This window comes from Canis aureus, chromosome 4 (assembly GCF_053574225.1).
Source record: "Canis aureus isolate CA01 chromosome 4, VMU_Caureus_v.1.0, whole genome shotgun sequence".
Taxonomy (NCBI): domain Eukaryota; kingdom Metazoa; phylum Chordata; class Mammalia; order Carnivora; family Canidae; genus Canis; species Canis aureus.
The window spans coordinates 4,863,381-4,880,670 of record NC_135614.1 but is presented as its reverse complement, the minus strand read 5'-3'; the positions used below and the strand labels follow the sequence as shown (position 1 = coordinate 4,880,670).

General features: G+C 40.0%; 1 long non-coding RNA gene across 2 annotated transcripts in view; it reads right to left on the bottom strand.

The window, feature by feature from the left end:
* Positions 1 to 2,788: 2,788 nt before the first annotated feature.
* The window catches only part of LOC144312076 (uncharacterized), a 69,845-nt gene continuing 55,343 nt past the window's right edge, over positions 2,789 to 17,290 (bottom strand). For both annotated transcript variants that reach the window (XR_013377522.1, XR_013377523.1), the window contains 2 exons: positions 14,493 to 14,594; positions 2,789 to 2,956 (listed from right to left, as the gene is read on the bottom strand). This is a non-coding gene — a long non-coding RNA (uncharacterized LOC144312076). The remainder of the gene's footprint in view (positions 2,957 to 14,492; positions 14,595 to 17,290) is intronic.

Below are 17,290 nucleotides of genomic sequence, written 5' to 3'. Positions count from 1 at the left end.
AGAAAGCTACCCTAAAACCTGATATATATATATATATATATATATATATATATATATATATATACACACACACACACACACACACACACACGGGGATATATGTACCAATGTGCTTATTGAAAGATTTTTAAATGATGTCCATCAATATGGGAATTGTTAAATAAATTAGGATATCTTTGTATCGTGAAATAGAAGGCTACGGTTGGAAAGAGTGTTTATGATATATTATTTAGTAGGAAAAGCAAGTTATAGGACAACATACAGTTTGATCCCATTTTTATTAAAAAAGATATATTTATTTGCTTATAGAAGAATCTGTAGAGTGATATACACCAAATTTTTAATAGTGGTTCTACCATGGAGTAGACTTGGAAAGTGAGACAAAGTACGTTTTTACTTTATATACTTAAATAATGCTTAAAATTTTTACAATGAGCATGCATTATTTTTGCCATACTTTTAGTGAGGGAAGAAGAATCTGAGCCTCAGAGAAATGAAGTAACTTTTTTTTTTTTTTCAAATGACTCAAATGGCTTTAAAAAAAAGATAGAATTGGATTCAAGTTTTTTAAAATCCCAGTTGGGTGCTTTTTCTGCTAAAGAAGCCCTTGAGAGACCATTACTAGAATGTCTGGCTTCCTGTAGATCAAGTCAAGTCTTATATTTCTCAGGATAAATATGGTATAAAACGTATGATCTCCTGCTTGTATCTGGCAAATAAGTTTTTGAGCCTCTTGATCAAAATATATCCTCCTCAAGACTTTTTTCTATATAAACCATTGTAATCATCATAGAAATATTCATTGATAGTTACCTCTGCTTCACTTGTAACAGGGACCACTTCCCTAGTCATTAATCCACAAAGACAGGATTGAAACTAATTTGGGTATTATTCCATAGTGCACAGACCCAGGCTTTCCAACAGAACACACAAATCTCTTCCCAAAGTACAGAGGAATTTGCTATCATATTTTCTCATCTGTTCATAGAATATCTTCAGCAGTTTTACTCAAATAGTTGCTATTTTTAGTGGCATGTTAGTATTCATGATGCGTAGCTCCACTGCTCTCCATTACATCAAATAAAATATATCAAATGTTTCTTTACCTTAAATCAACAGCAATATTAGCTTTTCCTACATGTTTAATTTTAGGGATCCAAAAATTTAAACTATAGATGGTGTATACCCATCTCTACACATTTCTCTATAAGCATTTAAATAAATATGTATATTTTAAAGATTTATTCATTTATTTTAGAGAGAAAGAGAGGGCAAATGAGCAGGAGGGGCAGAGGGATTGGGAGAGAGAGAATCTGAAGCAGACTCCATGCTGAGTGCAGGGCCCAACGCAAGGCTAGATTCCAGGATCCTGAGATCATGACCTGAGGTGAAACCAAGAGTTGGAGGCTCAACAAACTGTGCCACCCAGGTGGCCCAATAAATATATGTATTTTAATAAAAAGAGATCAAATCTTATGGGGCACCTGAGTGGTTCAGTTGATTAAGCATCTGCCTTTGGCTCAGGTGGTAATCCCGGGGTCCTGGGGTCAAGCCCCATGTCAGGCTCCCCACACAGTGGGGAGTCTGCTTCTCCTTCTCCCTCTCCCCTTGCTTGCACTCCCTTTCTCTCTCTCTCAAATAAATAAATAAAATCTTTTTTAAAAAAGACAAACTCGGGATCCCTGGGTGGCGCAGCGGTTTAGCACCTGCCTTTGGCCCAGGGCGTGATCCTGGAGACCCGGGATCGAATCCCACGTCGGGCTCCCAGTGCATGGAGCCTGCTTCTCCCTCTGCCTGTGTCTCTGCCTCTCTCTCTCTCTCTCTGTGACTATCATAAATAAATAAAAATTTAAAAAATAATAAAATAAAATGGTAGGGTAGGATCTATTACCTGCTTTAAAAAAAAAAAAGACAAACTCTATATATTGTCCTATAAGTTGCTTTTTCTACTAAACAGTATATCATGGACACTCTTTCCAACTATAGCCTTCTATTTCATGATACAGATATATCCTAATTTATTTAACAATTCCCATTATGATGGACATTTAGACTGACTCCAATTTTTAACCATCTAAAAATCCTGCAACAAGCATATTGGTACATATATCCAAATATATATTAGGTTTCCTTAGGATAGCTTTCTAAACTATTCCCAAACTTTAGGAATGCCCATAATTATTGGGTTGATCTTTTTCTCAATTAATAAATGAAGGGAAGTCTTTGAAAGCAATTCAAGGTAGGCTTTAATAATATTATGTTTAAAAGAATATTTAATTATGTCAGAAAATGTCACAACACTATGTTAAATCAAAAGAGGTGCAACAAATATGTATCTCAAATTATTCCCATTCAGCAAACATATATATTTTACATGCAATCACATATGTATGGAATAAGATCTTGAAAAAATGTATGTAAATATTAACATTTACTCTGAATGATGAGCCTCTAATTTCCATTTTCTTCTTTATACCTCCTTGTGTTTTCTCATTTTGTCAAAAGAATGATTACTTTTGACAACAGAAAAAATAATTTTAAAGAAGATTTGGAAGCCAGTGCAACCCGAAATAGTACTTACTGAATGCCTTTTCCCAGCAATAATAGTCAATTTTAGGCACTCCTCAAAGAGAGCAATAAAACCTCAGATTAATTTGTGAGTACACTTGCCTGAAAGCATTTGCTGGGCAAAGAGTAGGTTAAAAAGCGGAAACTGAGCTAACCATCATGAAATATTGGAGTCATAGAGGAAAAATGAAGACCAACTACCTTGTTTTTTGTTGTTTTATTTTTTTTAGGGAGCAGGAAACCGGTGAAGAGGGGTAAAAAGAGCTCAGCCACACTTACACAGATAAATTGATCAAAAACATCCATTTCTATTATTTGATGGGCCACTGACTTCTCTAATCATCTTGTAACATTCTTTAGTGCTCTTTCAGTGCTCCAGTATTCTCCTCTGTAAAATAAGATACAAATGATATTTTCCTCCTTAGCCTTAAAAATAACATAAGTGTTAAAGGGCAATATGGACATAACAACTTATAAAAATATTGTAATATGCTACCATTTAGGATTCTTAGGGGAAAAAAATCTCTTACCCACTCACTCCAGGTTACGAACAGTTTATTTTGGATGAAGTAAACAACACCAACATTCCATGTTGTGAAAACACATATGCAGAGAGGAATTCTGGGTATGTGCCACCTAAGTGAAGCTCATTTGTGACTTTACTATCTATGCCTCACCTGGACCAAACAGTTGCAGCAACAGTGAGAAGAATAGAACCTTTGCCCTATGTAAGGTTTAGCTGTCTTTGGGTGCCAGAGAAGAAGATGGAGTCTAATAACATCAGGAAATTCCTCTGTGAAGCACAAAGGAAAGGCTCATGGGTAGAACATGTACTGCCAAAATTTATGCATCCTCCTATGGTAGGTTGACTTTGAATGCATGAGTGTGTTTGGTGCCATGAAGAAACTTATGGTGGACAGACTCTAAAGTGGCCCCACAGCCTCTGTACTACTAGTATTTGGGCCTTTATCCAAATCTCCTCCTTTTGATGTGGGTGAGGCCTGTGACTTGATTCTAACCAACGGAACATACATAGCAAAGGTGAAAACCTGTGTGTGATTACATTGCACACAACTGTAACATCGGTCTTAATGGAAGACTTTCTTGCTGGGTTTGAGGAAACAAGTGGTTTCGGGGAGGATTCAGATGGGGAGGAGCTGAGGATAACCTCCAGCCAATCGCCACAAAGACACTGAGGCCCTCAGTGCAATGGCCTGCCAAGCACTGAATGTTGTCAACAACCCGATGACCTTGGATGCAGACCCTTCCCCAGTCAAGCTTTAGATGAGTGCCCACCCATTGCCCCAGCTGCCACCTTAATTGCAGGTTTATAAGATGCTAAAGTAGACAACCCATGCTGGCTGTGCCTGGACTCCTGACCCGTAGGAAGTGTAAGGCAATTAATGTGTGTTGTTTTGAACCACTAAGTTTGCAGTAATCTCGATTACTAATACAGAGTTCAATGATGTCCTGAGTCTTCACTAATTCTGAGCTGAGAAAGTAAGAAGAACAGAAAGACTGTGTGATCTGCAATGACACTATTCACCTGCCTGCTTCTCCATTGCTAACCCACAGGAGTAGAGAGGGCTCAACTTTTATTTTATGAAGGATAGCTGATAACTTGGGCAATTCAACATCAAATCAGAATTCCAATGAGCCAACAAAGAAAAATACATCTTATTTAAGAACTACTAGCCAGGGATACCTGAGTGGCTCAGCAGTTGAGCGTCTGCCTTTGGCTTAGAGCGTGATCCCTTGTCCAGTGATCGAGTCCCGCATTGGGCTCCCTGTGAGGAGCCTGCTTCTCCCTCTGTCTGTGTCTCTGCCTCTCTCTCTGTGTCTCTCATGAATAAATAAATGAAATCTTAAAAAAATATATTACTAGCCAGGGGCACCCTGGTGGCTCAGTTGTTTAAGTATTCAACTCTTGATTTTGGCTCAGGTCATGATCTCAGGGTCCTGGTTTTGAGCCCTGTGTCAGGCTCCACACTCAACATGGATTCTACTTAAGATGCTCTCTCCCTCTCCATCTGCTGCTTCCTCCTCACTTATATACTCTTTCTCTGAAAGAAAGAAAGAAAAAGAAAGAAAGAAAGAAAGAAAGAAAGAAAGAAAGAAAGAAAGACAGACTAGCCAAAAAGAGGAGTAGAGGTCAAACTAACAAAACATGTCTAGTAGATGGAGTTGTTGAAGATGATAAACAACATTGTAAATTTAAAATAATAAAAGAAGTCTCACTTCTAGTAGTTAGTAGTTAGGATGGACTAATTTTTTTTACAGATGAAATTTATAAAATCTTCACAAAATATGAAAAACAATAACTTAAAGTACTAGAGAATGACCCCAAAGCAGGCAGACAATGGAGAGAAGTTAACTTTTGAATAATGAGCTGTGTACCAGTAAAATCTCTCAGTGTGATCTCAGCCTTTTTTCTCATTTATTAATTCCCTGCTAGAAGTCAGCCAGGCTCAACTGAACCTCTGTGTCTTGGTTTGTTAATGACAGCCCCTGTCCTGGCCTTTCCCTGAATCTTCTTGTCTGTGGACTCAGGATCTCAGAGCTCCCCACCTCCTACTGAAGCCCCTCGTCCTGCATTATGGCCCCTAGCCAGCTCTTTCCTTCCCATGGCTGTTCTTTCTTTTCCCTCAGGGCTGTGTGATGCTGGTCTTAATAACTCTCAAATTACAATCATCTTCACTACCTAAACTCGTGGTGAACTTGGCATGGGAGCATCACTATTCCAAGTTAGTGTAGTCCTATGTCATATTGTAGGTCAATGACCTGTAAAGCGTACCCACCTTATACCTATTTGACCTCTTCTACTTCTCTCTGCTTTTCTCTCTCCCCTCCAGCCATTCTTGCCTCTTTGCTACTCACTGTTTTTGTTTTGTTTTGTTTTGTTTTACACAAAAGATGTACTTCTATCTCAGGGGTCATTGCACTTGCTGTTTCCTCTGTCATAAATGTTCTTCTTCCCCAGGTATCACCATGGCTGTCTTCCTTTTTCTGGTCTTTGCTCAAAGGTCACCTTTTCAGTGTGCCTTACCCAGACATCCTGTCTAAAACTACCAACCCACTACCATGTCATGACACTCTTACCTCCCTTCCTTTAGTGCCACCTAACATGCTAGATGTCTTGCTTAGCTTGTTTGCTACCTGTTTCTCCATCTAAAACATAAGTGCCATGTATGCATGGGTTGGTGTCTGGTTTTTCATTTGATATTCTTGTAGTGTTTGGAACAATGATGGACACATATCAGGCACTTAATAATTATCTGTTGAATTTCTCGATATGACTTAAGAGTTTCATTTTTGTATAGTATAATTTCTCTCACAGATCAGTGGCCTGGAACTAAATTGCAGAGGTATCTTGGTTGACCCACAGCCATGGTTTTAATGTTCTAGTTCCTTTTGGCTAGAAATGGTGCTCGATACTCGATGAGTAAGACAGAAGGAAATAGAACATCTAGGACTCCCCCAAGGCACAGAGTCATGGGTTCTAAAGTTCATTTATAAGTCAATTGTTTGGACATCCTGAACTCTTTTTCAGAACACGTTGGGGCACAGCTAGTTAACTGCAGGAAGTCTGAGAAGATTGGAAAGTGCCAGAACTTGGAACCAGATCTGCCCTCTGGGATGGAGCATGCTCTGGAAGGACAGGAACAGGTGCACTGAACACTGAGGGTATTCATTGCAGCCAGCAGGAAACATTGTCCTGAAGGCAAGGGCACAGGCAGCAGGTCACACTAGAGAGGGCCCAGAGGAAATATTGTAACCCCATTGGGGAGGAAGAGTTTAGCAACTGGCCATATAGGGGTAGTGATACTTAAAAAATAAGTTTATTGAAAAACACAATTAAGACTGCACAAAAACAAGCCAAAGAATAGAGATAATATTTGCAGTATATACACATATATATGTATGTATATGTATATATGCAGTATATGTATATATATATAGTATATATATATATATATACTGCAAATATTTGTCAGATGTATATCTGACAAATGTTTAATATTTAAGGAACTGAACATTTAAGGAACCATTTCAAATGGAAAAGAAAGACAACCCAATAGAAAAATGGGAAAAAGACTTTAATAATCACTTCAAAAAAGACAACATCTGAATGTCTAATAAACATATAAATATATTTTCAGCCTCATTTATGCACAGTCAAATTAAGGCTGCAATGAGATTTTACTACACACCACCAGGAGGGCTAACACTAAAAGGACTGGCATACCAGGTGTTGGTAACGACATGGAACAATTGAAATTCTCTTACACTACTGGTGGAAGTGAAAACTGATATAAATGCTTTGTAAATTGTTGTTTCATAATTGAAGACCTCTCAGGTATAAATCTAACAGCTATGTATGCTCAAAAGGCTTGTCCAAGAATGTTCATAGCAGCATTATTTGTAATAGCTTAATCTAGAAAGAATCCAGATGTTTATCAACTGAAGAAGGGACACATAGATTGCAGAATCATCATACAATGGACACCATCAAGAAACAAAAATAAAGGGGCACCTGGTTGGTGCAGTTAGTTAAGCACTGGACTCTTGGTTTTGGCTCATGTCATGATCTCAGCTCATGAAATTGAGCTCAGCGTGAAGTCTGCTTGAGATTCTCCCTTTCCTTCTGCTTCTCCTGCTCATGCTCTCTTTCTGTCTCTCTCTCTCTCAAATAAATCATTTACTTTTTAAAGATTTTAGCTATTTATTCATGAGAGACACAGAGAGAGGGGCAGAGGGAGAAGCAACCTCCCCCAGGACCCTAGGATCACGATCCAAGGAAGACATTCAACCACTGAGCCACCCAGGTTCCCTTCAAATAAATATTTTTTAAAAAAGAAAATAAACCACTGTTACACACAGTAATATGACTGTTCTCTTATGCACATTAAGCAGTAAGAAGCCAGATAAAAAGAATACATATAATTCCATCTATGCAAAGTTCAAAAGTAGTCAAAATTAATCTGTAACAAAGGAAATAAGAGTAATAGTTAGTTATCTTTGTGGAACAGAGGTAGTAACTGGGAGGGGCCAGGAGGGTTTCTGGGATAGTGGTACTGTTCTATTTCTTGTTTTGGGTAGTAAGTACCTTTTGTAAAAAAAAAAAAAAAAAAAGTCTTCAAGCTATACACTATGCTTTTCTGTATGTACAATACTTTTCAATAGAATTTATATTTAATTTTTTTAAAGAAGGAAAACACAGAGGCCAGCATCAGGAAGCATCTTGGCACATAGCAAGGCCCCAACTCTGGACAGGGGGTGAGGAATTAGAACCTAATTTGGATGAGGAGAATTGATAAGAATTGCAGTGCCACAATCCAGGAAGAAAGAAGTAGAACTTTGGAATCACTCAGACAGCTTTTTTTTTTTTTTTTAAAGACATATATATGTATGTATGTATTTGAGAGAGAGAGAGGATGCGGGGGGGGAGGGGCAGAAAGAGAGGGAAAGAGAGAATCTCAAGTAGACTTTGTGCTCAACACAGAGCCCAAGGCAGGGCTCCATCTCAAGACCCTGAGGTAATAACCTGAGCCAAAATTAAGAATTGGACGCTTGACTGACTGCATCACCCAGGCCCCCTGTGCAGACCGCTTTCAACACAAGCAACATAGGCTTCAGTTCTTGACATACCATTTATGACCTTGGGCCACCTAACTAACCCTTCTGGATCTCAGTTTCTTCATTTGTAAATCAAAAATGATGCAAAGTTCTCAAGGTTTGCTTGGTACTGAGAATGGATTTTTTTTTTTGAGAATGGATTTAATACATATCAGCTATTCATAATAATAATCATTTTTACCTCAACAGGAGGTAAAGATTTTTCCTCAACAGGAACAGGATTTTTCCTCATAATAATAGTCATTTTTCCTCAACAGGAGGAAGAGATTTAGTTACCATCCCTGTGACAGAGCTCAAGCTTTGGGTATTAGGAACAATGTAGAAAACCCATGAATGCAAACCAAGGTCAAAGTCAGAGCTGAATGTGCTTCAAAAGGGACTCAAGTTAGTTCCTGAGTCCTCACCAGAGATACTCAGAATTCTGAAAGGCCTCAGGGGAGGGGATAGAAGGGATACAGAGGGTAGGCTGGACTTGATGGGGGAGTTTTTCCTATAAATATGGCTACTAACAATTTCTTCCATCTGTGCATGTTCCTCCCATCTGTTTTCTTCTCCTTGAATCAATGTTGATTCTGGGATTTGCTTTGACCAATAAAGTAAAAAAGAAGTGATGTTGGGCCTGATAGTTTTCACTTGGCTTGCTTGGAACCCAGCAGCAATACGGTAAGGCAGTCCAGACTATTCTGCTGGAAAGAAAGGCCACATGGGGAGGCCCTGGGGGATGAAATGCAACATGGAGAGAGAGGCCATGTGGAGGAGAACCAGGGTGCCTCAGTGGATGATCAGCCAAATGCCCCATACTTGAAAGAAGCCTTCTCTCCAGGAAAGTGAGGCCACCAGCTGAATGCAGACACATGAATTAGATTTGGTCAATAACTTGTAGAGTTGAATAATTACTCATTCAACCCATAGGACTGTGAGAAATAATAAATAACTGTTGATTTAAATCATTAGGCTTGGGGATGTTTTGTTATATATCGATAGGCAACTGATACAGAAATGGGTTCCTGAAAATGGGATGCTGCTATAGCAAAAAACCTAAAACGTGTGCTATTGGCTATGAGGTCAGGCAGGTGGGGACCACAGAGGTGGTAAGGAGACCACGATGGAGGCTGGAGGAGCAATGAAGTAGCCACCATGGCAGCTGGAGAAAGGGCAGTGCATGCTACAGAGCTGCAGAATGTACTAAGCTAGAACATGTACCTAATGTCTTTGTCAAGTTTGCCAAAGAGATTTTCCAGCTGAATGTGGAAAGTGCCAGTTGACTTATTTTAACTGTGATAGAGAAAGAAGAAGAAAGAAGAAAGAAAGAAAGAAAGAAAGAAAGAAAGAAAGAAAGAAAGAAAGAAAGAAAGAAAGAAAGAAAGAAAGAAAGAAAGAAAGAAAGAAAGAGAAAGAAAGAAAAGAAGAAAGAGAGAAGAAAGAAAGAAAGAAAGAAAGAAAGAAAGAAAGAAAGAAAGAAAGAAAGAAAGAAGGAAAGAGAGAGGAGCTAAAGAAGGAATAGTTTGGTTGCAAGCAAAAGTTAGGAGATATATTTCCAATTCAGAAATTAATGTGTTAGGAGGTGAAACTGTTTCTTAAGTTCAGCACATCCAGATGAACAAAAGATTCTTTTTTATTTTTTTAAAATTTTATTTATTTATTTAGAGAGAGTGGTGTGTGTAAGCAGAGAGGGGCAGAAAGAGGGGAGAGGAATCCTCAAGTAGACTCCCTGCTGAGCCTGGTGCCCCACACAGGGCTCAGTCTCACAATCCTTGGATCATGACCTGAGTCAAAAACAAGAGTCAGACGCTCAACTGACTGAGCCACCCAGGCAACTCCAAAACATTCTTAAAGTAAGAATAGTCTTAGGACAAAGATCAAATCCAGGGTACTGCTAATGAAACATTGCCTTAGGATCAAGATAAAGACAAAAGTCTCTGTAAGACCCTTTGTTAATGTTTCACAAAGCTATAAGATGATGCCTCCTAGGTCCTTTCTTTGAAGCATCTGAGAACCTTAAGAACATTGTCTAGTAGCGCCAAACGGAGAGAAGATTATCTTGGAAAGAATTGTGACTGTGGTTTTTGTTTAAAGAAATAAATTCTAATTTGATAAACAAAAGCACACAAAGAGTTTAAAAGAGTTGTGCCAGTTTAGACAGTTCAAAATGGAATGAGACTTTGAAGTGCCACTTTCTTTGGATGGGAGAAGTCTGAAAGCAGAACCAGCATAAGCATGCTCAATCACCATGAAAAGGGGATGATGACTCAGAGGACAGAGTCAAGAGCTCAGAGGGTGGAACCAAGAACAATGGAAAATACTGGATCAGAAAGCCACATCCAGACAGCAGAATGGTCCATAAACTGCCCTCTCAGTCCTACCCTGGAGTCAAGGGAGCTCATGATATGTGCTTGGATGGATTTCATAGGTGCTATGGACCAGATAGTTGCTATCTCTGTGTCACTGTTAGATATTAGATGTAGGGGAGATAGATAATTTATAGAACTCATAGATATCTAGAGCAAAAGGATTCACACCTGAAGGGCCTCTTCTACATCCAGACATGAAACAAACCATAAGATAGTCAACTTCAAGCCTTGTACCATAATTGGATGAGTCTTTGAAGAGTATTGGGGGGCAAGTGAATAGTTTTGGCCAAACAGAGGACTGTGATGGATGAGTCCTGAAGATTTATGCCAACAGTTCCCCTGCCCATGTATGCCAGTCATCCCATCAAGAAGTAGAATCTAATTGTCTTCCTTTTAATATAGGTAGATGCAATGAAAATGACATTCTAGGACTTCTGGCCGTAGAACTTATGAGGCATTGTAGCTTCTACTTTCATCCTCTTGGGATCAAGTTGCTAAGGAGGAGATTGGGATAGACCACTAAATCATGAGAAACCACATGAGAGAGAAAGGCTCAGCCAGTCCCCAGCCATCCCAGCTACTAGGGCTGAGGTGTACGGTCCCTAACATACAGTTAGGGAATCCACCTTTGTTGTTCTAGCCCTAGGAGACCCCAGCTGAGTGCAGCTGCATGCATGACTTCAGCTAACACCTTATAGAGTTGAGTCAAGTTGTCACCACCCCTCACCACCCCTCACCAATTGCCCAAATTGCAAAATCATGAGCAAATAAATGGTGGTGGTGGTTGTGAGACACCAAGTTTTAGGATGGTTTTTATGCACCAAGAGACAACTAAAATACCTGGCACCAGCCAGCACACAGAAGGTAATGAAGTTACCTTGCCCAAATGCACAAAGTTCTAAAAGATCTGTTTCTCCACCTACTTTCCTTACTTTTTCTGGTATTATTCCTTGTGTTAGTCAGCTTGGGCTGCCATAACCAAATAGCATAGGCTGGGCGCTTAAACAATAGTAATTTATTTTCTCACAGATCTGAAGGCTGGAAGTCCAAGATCAAGGTTCCAGCAGGGTTCAGTTTCTGGTGAGGACTCTCTTCCTGGTTTGCAGATAGCCAGTTGTTCACTGTGTCCTCACATGGCAGAGAGACAAAACACACAAGCTCTTGCATGTCTCTTCTTATAAGGACACTAACCCCATCATGAGGGCCCCGATTTCACAACCTTGTATAAACCTAACTACCTCCTAAAGGCCCTGTCTCTAAATACTGTCACATTGAGAGTTAGGGCCTCTGCATATGAATTTGGGGGGACATAATTCAGGCCACAGCACTCCGTTTCCTCCAACAATACTAACTTCAGCCTCTCAGACATGATATGCTCATTATTACCTTGGGCTGTATAATTGCCGTTCCATGTCTGGACTGTTCCCAGATATTCACCATTGCCTTACTATTATTCAGTCTTAGAGAAAAGGTTACAATATTTCCTCTGAATGACCTTTCCTGACCCTTCAATGTAAAGTATGCCCCATGGTCAAGCTATCTTATCACCCTGTAGTATTTCATTCACAGAAGTGAAGACTCTCTGAAGTGATTGTATTCATTTATTTCTTGCTTATTTGCCTATCACCTACCATGGAAAGTCCATGACTATAGGTACCTTACCTGTCTCTTGTATGGCGGTATCTCTGGTGTCTAGAGTAGTTGCCAGAATGCAGCAGGTATAAAATTGTTTTTGTTTAATGAATAATCTGCAATACACCTACATTGTAGAACTGATAAATGATATATCATACATTACTCTGTTCATCAAATATAGCAGTTTATCACATACTAGTTAGTTGGGCATTAAAGATAGTTCAGATATGTACTTTAGCCTTCCAAAAACTTCCCCTGGATGCATATTGTGGAAGAAGATAAAACATAAACAAGAACTTTAATACGATGTGACAAATACTCTCGTATAAGTGTGTAGAAGAAGAATGGAAATTCTGGTTAGGGAGAAATACTTCTGCCTGGAGGGAGAGGAAGAAGCAGGTCAGGGTGACCAACAGAGAACATTTAGTTGCTTCTTGAAGAATGAGTAGCAAATGGGTGAGAGGTGAAGGGCAACCACTCCATACAAGAGAAAGAGCATGAGTGAAGTTAGAAGTGGTAAGAAGTGTGGTAGCTTGAATGCAGGGATTAGGGGTTAGGGGATGCAGGAGGAAGGGAGGCCAGATACAGCCAGGGGAAGAAGGGAGCTAGGTTATAAAGGACACAGGGTCATAATGGAATTTGTACTTTACCTTACAGGCATTGTGGAAATAGAGCAATCTCACTGTGAGAGGGTCCTAACTTTGGACATCAAGAACTTATGTCTCTACTGCAAGCCGGGATGGACAATACATGACGAGCATCCTGGCAAACAGAAAGGCAGGTTCTAGACTGTTCTACCACAGTGACTTCTGAGATTTAGGGTCAAGCCCTGATGGGCTCCCACTGGTCTTTAGTAGGAAGAATGGTTCCCACAGGGTGTGACCAAGAGAGTGTAAATTAGAGAAAAGTTTCCTAATAATTTGATTTTTAAAAAATATATATTTTAAAGATTTTATTTATTTATTCATGAGATACACAGAGAGAGAGAGGGAGAGAGAGGCAGAGACACAGGCAGAGGGAGAAGCAGGCTCCATGCAGGGAGCCCGATGTGGGACTCAATCCCGGGACTCCAGGATCATGCCCTGGGCTGAAGGCAGGCGCTAAATCTCTGAGCCACCCAGGGATCCTCTGCTTTTTAAAAATATATTAAGAAGCTCAGAGGACATATTTCAAATTTGCTTTTAAGCCTTTTCACCAAACTTCTAAAGAAGTTCTGTTTCCATGCATTATTTTTCTAAAACAGTGTTGATAAAGATTTTGGATTGCACACTCCCCTTCTCCACCACCACTTCATTCTGTCATTATTAGAAGCAACTGTTTGAATTTAGTTTTTAATGGAGTCAGTTTAATTATTAAAACCTTATAAATGAATAACATTAGGTAAAAGTAACACTTGTAGATCTTTTAAAAGGTTTAAAATTGAAAGTGATTTGGTTTTGAAACACCAGTATTTTTTCATAGAGTTGAAACATTGAAAGGCTTTCTGCCTTGGAGAGATCTTATACTTGACCATGTTCTTAGCAAAATTCACATGACTCATTCTCACTTTCTTTTTTCTTTTTTTTTAAATTTTATTTATTTATTCATGAGAGATACAGAGACACAGGCAGATGGAGAAGCAGGCTCCAAACAGGGAGCCTGATGTGGGACTCGATCCCGGGACTCCAGGATAACGCCCTGGGCCGAAGGCAGGAGCTAAGCCGCTGAGCCACCCAGGGATCCCCTCATTCTCACTTTCTTGATAGAGTCAACAGCCAAGGAAATCCCTTCATGTATCTTTGACTCACTAAATTTTCCGCATATTTGTATCCTTCCTCCTCAGACCCAAGATAAGTTGAGAAGAATGGTGTGGAAAACCAACCATTTAGCTACAGAGAAACACAAATGTATAGCCAGTGATCTACATCTTCTTCCTCTCAGCCATCTACATGGAATCTACCGTGGAACAGGAGAGTATTGTATACTTACCTTACAGAATCATCCATTAAGACATCATCCATTCAGGGTGCCTGGGTGGCTCAGTTGGTTAAGCATCTTCCTTTGGTTCTGATCATGATCTCATAGTCCTGGGATTGAGCCCCATGTCAGGCTCCCTGCTCAATGGGGACTGTTTCTCTCTCTGTCCCCTCCAACTCATGCTATCTCTCTCTCTCTCTCTCTCAAATAATTAAATAAAATATTTTAAAAAGACATCATTCATTCAACTATATAAGGTGCTATAAATAAGCTTATGAATAGGGTTTATTAATTTTTTTGAGCATTACATTTCACTGTTTTGTCATACCAGCAACTAATACTTACTAAAAAGTAGGTTCTAGGCTCTTGCTCTGGCTTCCAGAATTCTGGGGGAGGTGGAGTGGAACTCCTGGCATCATATTCCCATGTATCCTATAGCAGCATTATCTGTAATAGCCAAATTATGAAAACAGCCCAAGTGTCTATTAATGGAAGAATGGATAAAAGAATATGTGATGTACATATACACATACAGAAGTGATACATACATACATACATATACAGTGGACTATTACTCAGCCATAAAAAAGAATGAGATCTTGCCATTTGTGATAAAATGGATGGATCTAAAACGTATTATGCTAAGTGAAATAAGTCAGACAGATAAAGACCAATACCATATTATTTCACTCATATGTGGAATTTAAGAAAGAAAACAAACAAGCAAAGGGGATAAAAGAGAAAGGGAGAGAGGCAAACCAAGAAATAGTTTTTTTTTTTTAAGATTTTATTTATTTATTTATTCGAGAGAGAGAGAGAGAGAGAGAGAGAGAGTGAGAGAGAGAGCAACCGAGAAGCAGGCTCCATGCAGGGAGCCTGACGTGGGACTCTATCCCGGGTCTCCAGGATCAGGCCCTGGGCTGAAGATGGCGCTAAACCGCTGAGCCACCTGGGCTGCCCAAGAAATAGATTAACTCTAGAAAACAAACTGATGGTTACCAGAGGAGATGTGAGGGGGGAATGGGTGAAATAGGTGATGGGGATCAAGGAATGTACTTGTGATAAACACTGGGTGATGTGGGGAAGTGCTGAATCACTATATTGTACACCTGAAACTAATACTACACTGTATGTTAACTAACTGGAATTTAAATTGAAACTTTAAAAGATCACCTTACTCACATGTATATGATTTATTCATGTATATATAACCTACTTACTAGAAGGTACTGTGTCCACTACTCTGAGACATTCAGCTGTAGAAACCTATATTTAAAAATATACATGTAAAGTAATTCTTTATGTATATGTCCTTTCCTACTTGCTTACAATCCTCTCTAGGGCAGGTTCCACATCTCTTTTATGTTTGTACATTTGTCTGATTTTAGCACAGTGCCTGGATCATAGGTATTATGATAGATATTTGTTGACTGGTGTCTGGTCTGCTGAACAAAAATGTTAAAGACAACCATGAAAGAGATGTGTTTGGACATGTTTCGCTAAAACCTATTCACCCTCTAAATTCATAAACTCTATTCTCTTCCAGAATGTGTTTCTAACATCAAATATTGATGAAGTTTGCGAGCTCTATTTTATTTTCTCCATAATAAGTAGGCTCGCTAGACTGGACACTTAAAGTTGGGAATAGTATACAACTTCATAACATTCTTTGTCCATGATGCCGTCATAAGCACCTAACCCCCGTGCATTTAGCTGGTGTAGTACTGGCTGTGAACATCAGCTGAGGTTACAATATCACCCAGGCATCCCACGTCATCACTTTCCATTCCATCTAGCTTCTAGAAGCTCATTTTAGCTGTGGAGATCACGCGGCATGGTGTGTCTGTGTCACTGGTAGAGATACCGTGACTACTTTGCCCCTCCTGTCCAGTGTCCCCACTCCAAAACCAAGTGTCACGTACTCTGTGTGTGTGTGTGTGTGTGTGTGTGTGTATGTAATTTAAAAGAGGGTCCATGCAGAAGGTTTTGCCTGCAGCAAATGTTTCAAAAAGAAGGGATGAGCAAGGCAGGTTCTCAGTATTTGGCAACAAATTCAACCCATGCAGCTATAACCCACATCACACTCTCCCTGGAGTAAGTGGCAGTAGAATAAAAGTTCCCACTCTGAGTAGCAAGAGCTCCAATTATCCTGTCAGTCCTCCTGCAGTCCCACCCAGGCTGCTGTCCCATCAGCAGTGGCGGGATTAGAAGTAATCCATTTTTCCACCCAGGAACATCTCTTTGGGGCGATCGCTTTCATGTTATTGCTCTTCAGTCCCAGACCCATAAACATAAAGAGGGAGACACAAAAATAGAATCACAGGGACAAAGAAAGAAAGCACTGGAACAAAATACTTTGTAAGAGCTACATGGACTCTGTGGAATTTCCTTTCTTAATAATCCCCCAGGATCATCAAATATAGGTCCTGGCTGCCTGATTTGGTCCTGAGAAGTGCCAGGTCGTGTACCCTTTCTAACCTGAACATCAGTCTGGGCAGGTGGGAGTGCTGGAGTGGGGGTCCCTTATGGAGCAGCTGCATAAAAGCTTTGTAGCTGAGGTCAGCCAGTCCTCCCTGAGCTGGTTGCCAGGTTTCTGGAGTGTTAGAATAGTAAACAGTTGTTTCTCAGAAACAGAGATAGGGTTATCCACAGCCTCAACTGCTAAATTTAAATTTAATAAAGCTCTTTCCTAACAGCCTAGATCAGTGATTTCCAACGGGGGCAGGTGGGGGGGTGGGGGAGTGGGGAGGAGAGATCTGGCCTGGGGCGGGGAGAGGAACCAGCATGTGCACTTTGAAAAAGCTCCCCAGGGTGATTCTGTATCCTGTCTGTAAACACTGATGCCTCTTCAGAACACCACCAGCAACAGGCCTACGATGTCCCCATAGGGCCTCTCTAGTGTTTTCTACTATTTGCCCATGGTGGTCCTGACATTTCAGAATTGACCTCTGGAGCACTTAGCGGAGATCACATTGGGAGATACTGGATGGTCTCCCTCCCCAGTGCTGCCCTGTAAACTTTCCCACAGTTACAAAGGAGTAACTAAAGGGGATGAACAGTATAATATGAATGAGGTGCGTATCATCAAATGTTGACAGCAGCTGACTGAGAGTCTTCAGTCTTCAGTGTAATGTAAGAAGCAT